At 43.0% G+C, this 5,000-nt stretch overlaps 2 non-coding genes across 2 annotated transcripts in view; both read right to left on the reverse strand.

Annotated features, from left to right (window-relative positions):
- LOC123719658 overlaps positions 1-46 on the reverse strand; it is a 157-nt gene extending 111 nt beyond the window's left edge. The window contains exon 1 of the ribosomal RNA XR_006755723.1: positions 1-46. This exon is cut by the window's left edge and continues 111 nt beyond it. This is a non-coding gene — a ribosomal RNA (5.8S ribosomal RNA).
- A 350-nt stretch (positions 47-396) lies between these two features.
- LOC123719660 lies at positions 397-2,302 on the reverse strand. Its single transcript, XR_006755725.1, has one exon. It is a non-coding gene; the product is annotated as a small subunit ribosomal RNA (ribosomal RNA).
- Between the last annotated feature and the right edge of the window lie 2,698 nt (positions 2,303-5,000).

A 5,000-nucleotide genomic window follows, 5' to 3' on the forward strand; every position in this document is an offset into this window, starting at 1 on the left:
GCGTTCTTCATCGACCCGCGAGCCAAGTGATCCACCGTTCAGGGTAATCGTTTTGTTTTTGTGTGTGTTTTTGTATGAGAAAATATAAAAGGTGCGAAAAAATTAAACAAAAAAATTTGAAAATAATACTTATCATTAACGTGTACGACAAATGAAAAGAAAGAAAATCTCTTTTATTTGCGTGGTTGTACACAAAAATTAAAATATTATTTCAAAGTATCAATAGGCGATAGCGAACGCTAATCAAAGCGTGTCGCAACGCACACGTCGCGAATCGACGAGAGAGAGTCAACCGTCTCGGATTCGATTTTGATTCGTATCATTCACGTGTTTTTGTATTTTTTTCTTTTTTTGCGAGTCTTTGACAACAACAAAACAAAAAGAAAAAACCAACGTTAATGATCCTTCCGCAGGTTCCCCTACGGAAACCTTGTTACGACTTTTACTTCCTCTAAATGATCAAGTTTGGTCAACTTCCCAGCAACGCCGACGGCCGTGAGGCCACCGCGTGTCGGTCCGAAGACCTCACTAAATCATTCAATCGGTAGTAGCGACGGGCGGTGTGTACAAAGGGCAGGGACGTAATCAACGCGAGCTTATGACTCGCGCTTACTAGGAATTCCTCGTTTATGGGGGATAATTGCAAACCCCAATCCCCAGCACGAAGGAGTTTCAACGGGTTGCCCGGGCCTCTAGGCCAGGGAGAACATGTTGATTCCTTCAGTGTAGCGCGCGTGCGGCCCAGGACATCTAAGGGCATCACAGACCTGTTATTGCTCAATCTCGTGCGGCTCGAAGCCGCCGGTCCCTCTAAGAAGAATTTTAATACGTCGCCAGTGAGTTGCGCTCCCCGAGAGTCGCGCACACCTTGAATGACGACGCCTATTTAGCAGGCTAGAGTCTCGTTCGTTACCGGAATTAACCAGACAAATCGCTCCACCAACTAAGAACGGCCATGCACCACCACCCACCGAATCAAGAAAGAGCTGTTAATCTGTCAATCCTTCCGGTGTCCGGGCCTGGTGAGATTTCCCGTGTTGAGTCAAATTAAGCCGCAGGCTCCACTCCTGGTGGTGCCCTTCCGTCAATTCCTTTAAGTTTCAGCTTTGCAACCATACTCCCCCCGGAGTCCAAAATCTTTGGTTTCCCGGAAGCTGCCCGCCGAGCCATTGTAGTAACGTCGGCGGATCGCTAGATGACATATTTACGGTTAGAACTAGGGCGGTATCTAATCGCCTTCGAACCTCTAACTTTCGTTCTTGATTGATGAAAACACCTTTGGCAAATGCTTTCGCTGATGTTCGTCTTGCGACGATCCAAGAATTTCACCTCTAACGTCGCAATACGAATGCCCCCAGTTATCCCTATTAATCATTACCTCGGAGTTCTGAAAACCAACAAAATAGAACCGAGATCATATTCTATTATTCCATGCACGAAATATTCAAGCGGCATTTTGAGCCCGCTTTGAGCACTCTAATTTGTTCAAAGTAAAATTGTCGGCCCACCTCGACACTCACCGAAGAGCACCGCGATAGGATTTTGATATTGAACCGGCGTTTTACCGCCGGCTCACCGACGATATGCTCCGCAGACGTGTCAGTATCACCGCGGATGCGGTGCACCGACAGCGCGGCGCACAAATGCAACTACGAGCTTTTTAACCGCAACAATTTTAGTATACGCTATTGGAGCTGGAATTACCGCGGCTGCTGGCACCAGACTTGCCCTCCAATTGTTCCTCGTTAAAATATTTAAAGTGTACTCATTCCGATTACGAGGCCTCGTAAGAGTCCCGTATCGTTATTTTTCGTCACTACCTCCCCGTGCCGGGAGTGGGTAATTTGCGCGCCTGCTGCCTTCCTTGGATGTGGTAGCCGTTTCTCAGGCTCCCTCTCCGGAATCGAACCCTGATTCCCCGTTACCCGTGACAACCATGGTAGTCGCAGAAACTACCATCGAAAGTTGATAAGGCAGACATTTGAAAGATGCGTCGCCGGTACTGGACCGTGCGATCGGCAAAAGTTATCCAGATTCATCAAAATTAACGACTTCGGACGCATGGCCCTCCGCCGATTGGTTTTGATCTAATAAAAGCACTCATCCCATCACTGGTCAGAGTTCTGATTGCATGTATTAGCTCTAGAATTACCACAGTTATCCAAGTAACTGAGTAAGATCTAAGGAACCAAAACTGATATATTGAGCCATTCGCGGTATCGCCTTAATACGGCTTGCACTGAGACATGCATGGCTTAATCTTTGAGACAAGCATATAACTACTGGCAGGATCAACCAGGGAGCTGCTTACGCAAACGACACGCCTACACCGCGGTCACGCGGCTTCGGCGAGCCGCTGGCTCGGCGGCGTCGAGGGGCGCGCGCTTGCGCGCGCGCCTTCTCGACACGCGTGAACGTAACGCGTCGAATTTGCACGCGACGCGACGTTCGCGCTTCATATCGATAGACTAACTTTGACCGGTCTACGAGCGGCCGTCCCGTCACGATCTCGCAACGAGGTGATGTACAACGATGCTCGACCACTGTGAGGGACATAAAACTGCAACGAACACGACCCCGCGGGCGGGAATCGATGTTGTGACAATTTGAAAATTGAACATTCATCTAAACGCAACTTCTCAATTTTTATTCAATACGTTATTGTAAACATATTAAAACTCGGCTGGCAATTACATGCGCACACACACGCATGATTCGCACTAGATACGATCAACGCCCGGAGCTTGAGGGATAAATTCCAACACGACGCTGCGCACACCGTTTCGACGATGGGCGCGTGTGCGTCCTCTTTTATACATTCTTTACATATACGGTCGCCGTGGCGACCGCGCACGTGTCGAACACGCTAGGCGCCCTGCGTTGAGGTGTGCCTAGAAGCGTATTCTTTTAACATCACAGATAACACCGGGGGAGACGGTCCCAAATCTTGGTCGATTGGTAACATCACCATACGGTCTGCGAACGCGGTGCTATAATATAATTTTATATTATATTATATAAAATATGAGGAGGAGTAGTATGTATATTCTTTGTTATTTTGTGTTGACACAAGAGAGATATATAAAATGTACTATACACCACACACACAGAGAGAGAGAGAGCTGGGAAAGATCTCGGCGGTCTCGCATTCGAAATACGAATTTGATATAATTTCCTCCGAAAATCCATACCCATATCTATATCATCCATGCGCGAATATATGTATATAATATTCTCACACTTCGCACAAACACAAAAACAAGAACACATTCTATTCTCTCTCGTCCGTCGTTCGTGTCTATTTGAGACGAACGACGCGCGGCAACGAGAACGAGTCGACGCTGTGCGCACGACTGTTTCGCTCCACATCTATACCGAGAGCAATAGTCCGCGTCGGCATTGGAGCGGACGTCGAATGTTTCTCGTAGAGCGAGCGAGAGAGAGACGATTTTTCATTTTATTATGTATGTGTATTGGCGTGCAGTAGTAGCACGTAGTAGTACTAGTAGTAGTAGTAAAAAAATATTATTATTTATTTTATTGACTGATATGATTTTGTTTGTTTTCTTTTTTTTGAATAGACATTTGTATTGATAGATATGTTTCTCGTTGAAGCTCGCAGCACACGCTCAGAGAAATGGCAATGTGGGTTTATTTGAAGAAAAGAAAAAACAAAAAAAACAATTATATTTATTAATAATATGTATGTATGTATGTATGTATGTATGTATGTATGTATAATAATGAATTATAATAATTATTCCGATGCAACGTCAGAGGAAAATGTTTCTCGTACAGGTGCGGCGCGCGACGGCCGGCCGCTCGACAGTTTCGCGCCGAATGTTTCTCGTTGAAGCTCGCAGCACACGCTCAGAGAAATGGCAATGTGGGTTTATTTGAAGAAAAGAAAAAACAAAAAAAACAATTATATTTATTAATAATATGTATGTATGTATGTATGTATGTATGTATGTATGTATAATAATGAATTATAATAATTATTCCGATGCAACGTCAGAGGAAAATGTTTCTCGTACAGGTGCGGCGCGCGACGGCCGGCCGCTCGACAGTTTCGCGCCGAATGTTTCTCGTTGAAGCTCGCAGCACACGCTCAGAGAAATGGCAATGTGGGTTTATTTGAAGAAAAGAAAAAACAAAAAAAACAATTATATTTATTAATAATATGTATGTATGTATGTATGTATGTATGTATGTATAATAATGAATTATAATAATTATTCCGATACAATGTCAGAGGAAAATGTTTCTCGTACAAGATCGCCACGCGACGCGACAAGATGCCGTTCAACGGCACGATATCTACAACTCTGTCGATAGATATGTAGATAGTATCTACTCTGTCAAGTATATGTGTGTAACGTGTGGTGGTGTGTGGTGTGGGGTTTTGTTAGCGATAGCGATACGTTTCTAGTTAAAATTGAATATTTAAAAATAAAAACTCTTCTGGTAAGAAAAACTATTTATGGTTTATTATGGTGTGTCTAGTGCAACAACATCAACATTGTCATAATCATAATAATATAATTATTATTAGGGCTATAGGTTAACCTTCCAAATAGGGACCGTCGATTTAAATGTCGATATTTTTAATTATTCTAGATAGTACTCACTAAAAGAAACTTAAGTGCTTGCTTACTTACTTACTTACTTAGTTGATTGAGTTTTTTTTTTGTTTTTTTGAAACTTTTTCATACAAATTGATATATAAGACATATATGGCCGTTACCGACCGCCGACCAAAATCTATTTCATAAAACCGACATAAAATTGATGTCAAACGTCAATCACTTTGAGTTGACTAAGTGTAAGGGTTCAGATTATTTTGAAAGTATCGATCATTTGCGATGCATACGAGAAAAAGATCATTCATTTCATTGTTTGTAAGTTGTAAATTTTGTGTATTATATTGTAATTCTTGAGTGAGAATTGAGTGTTTACTTACTTACTTACTTACTTACTTATTGAATATCCAAAAAGTA

Source organism: Pieris brassicae, unplaced genomic scaffold (assembly GCF_905147105.1).
Source record: "Pieris brassicae unplaced genomic scaffold, ilPieBrab1.1, whole genome shotgun sequence".
Classification (NCBI taxonomy): domain Eukaryota; kingdom Metazoa; phylum Arthropoda; class Insecta; order Lepidoptera; family Pieridae; genus Pieris; species Pieris brassicae.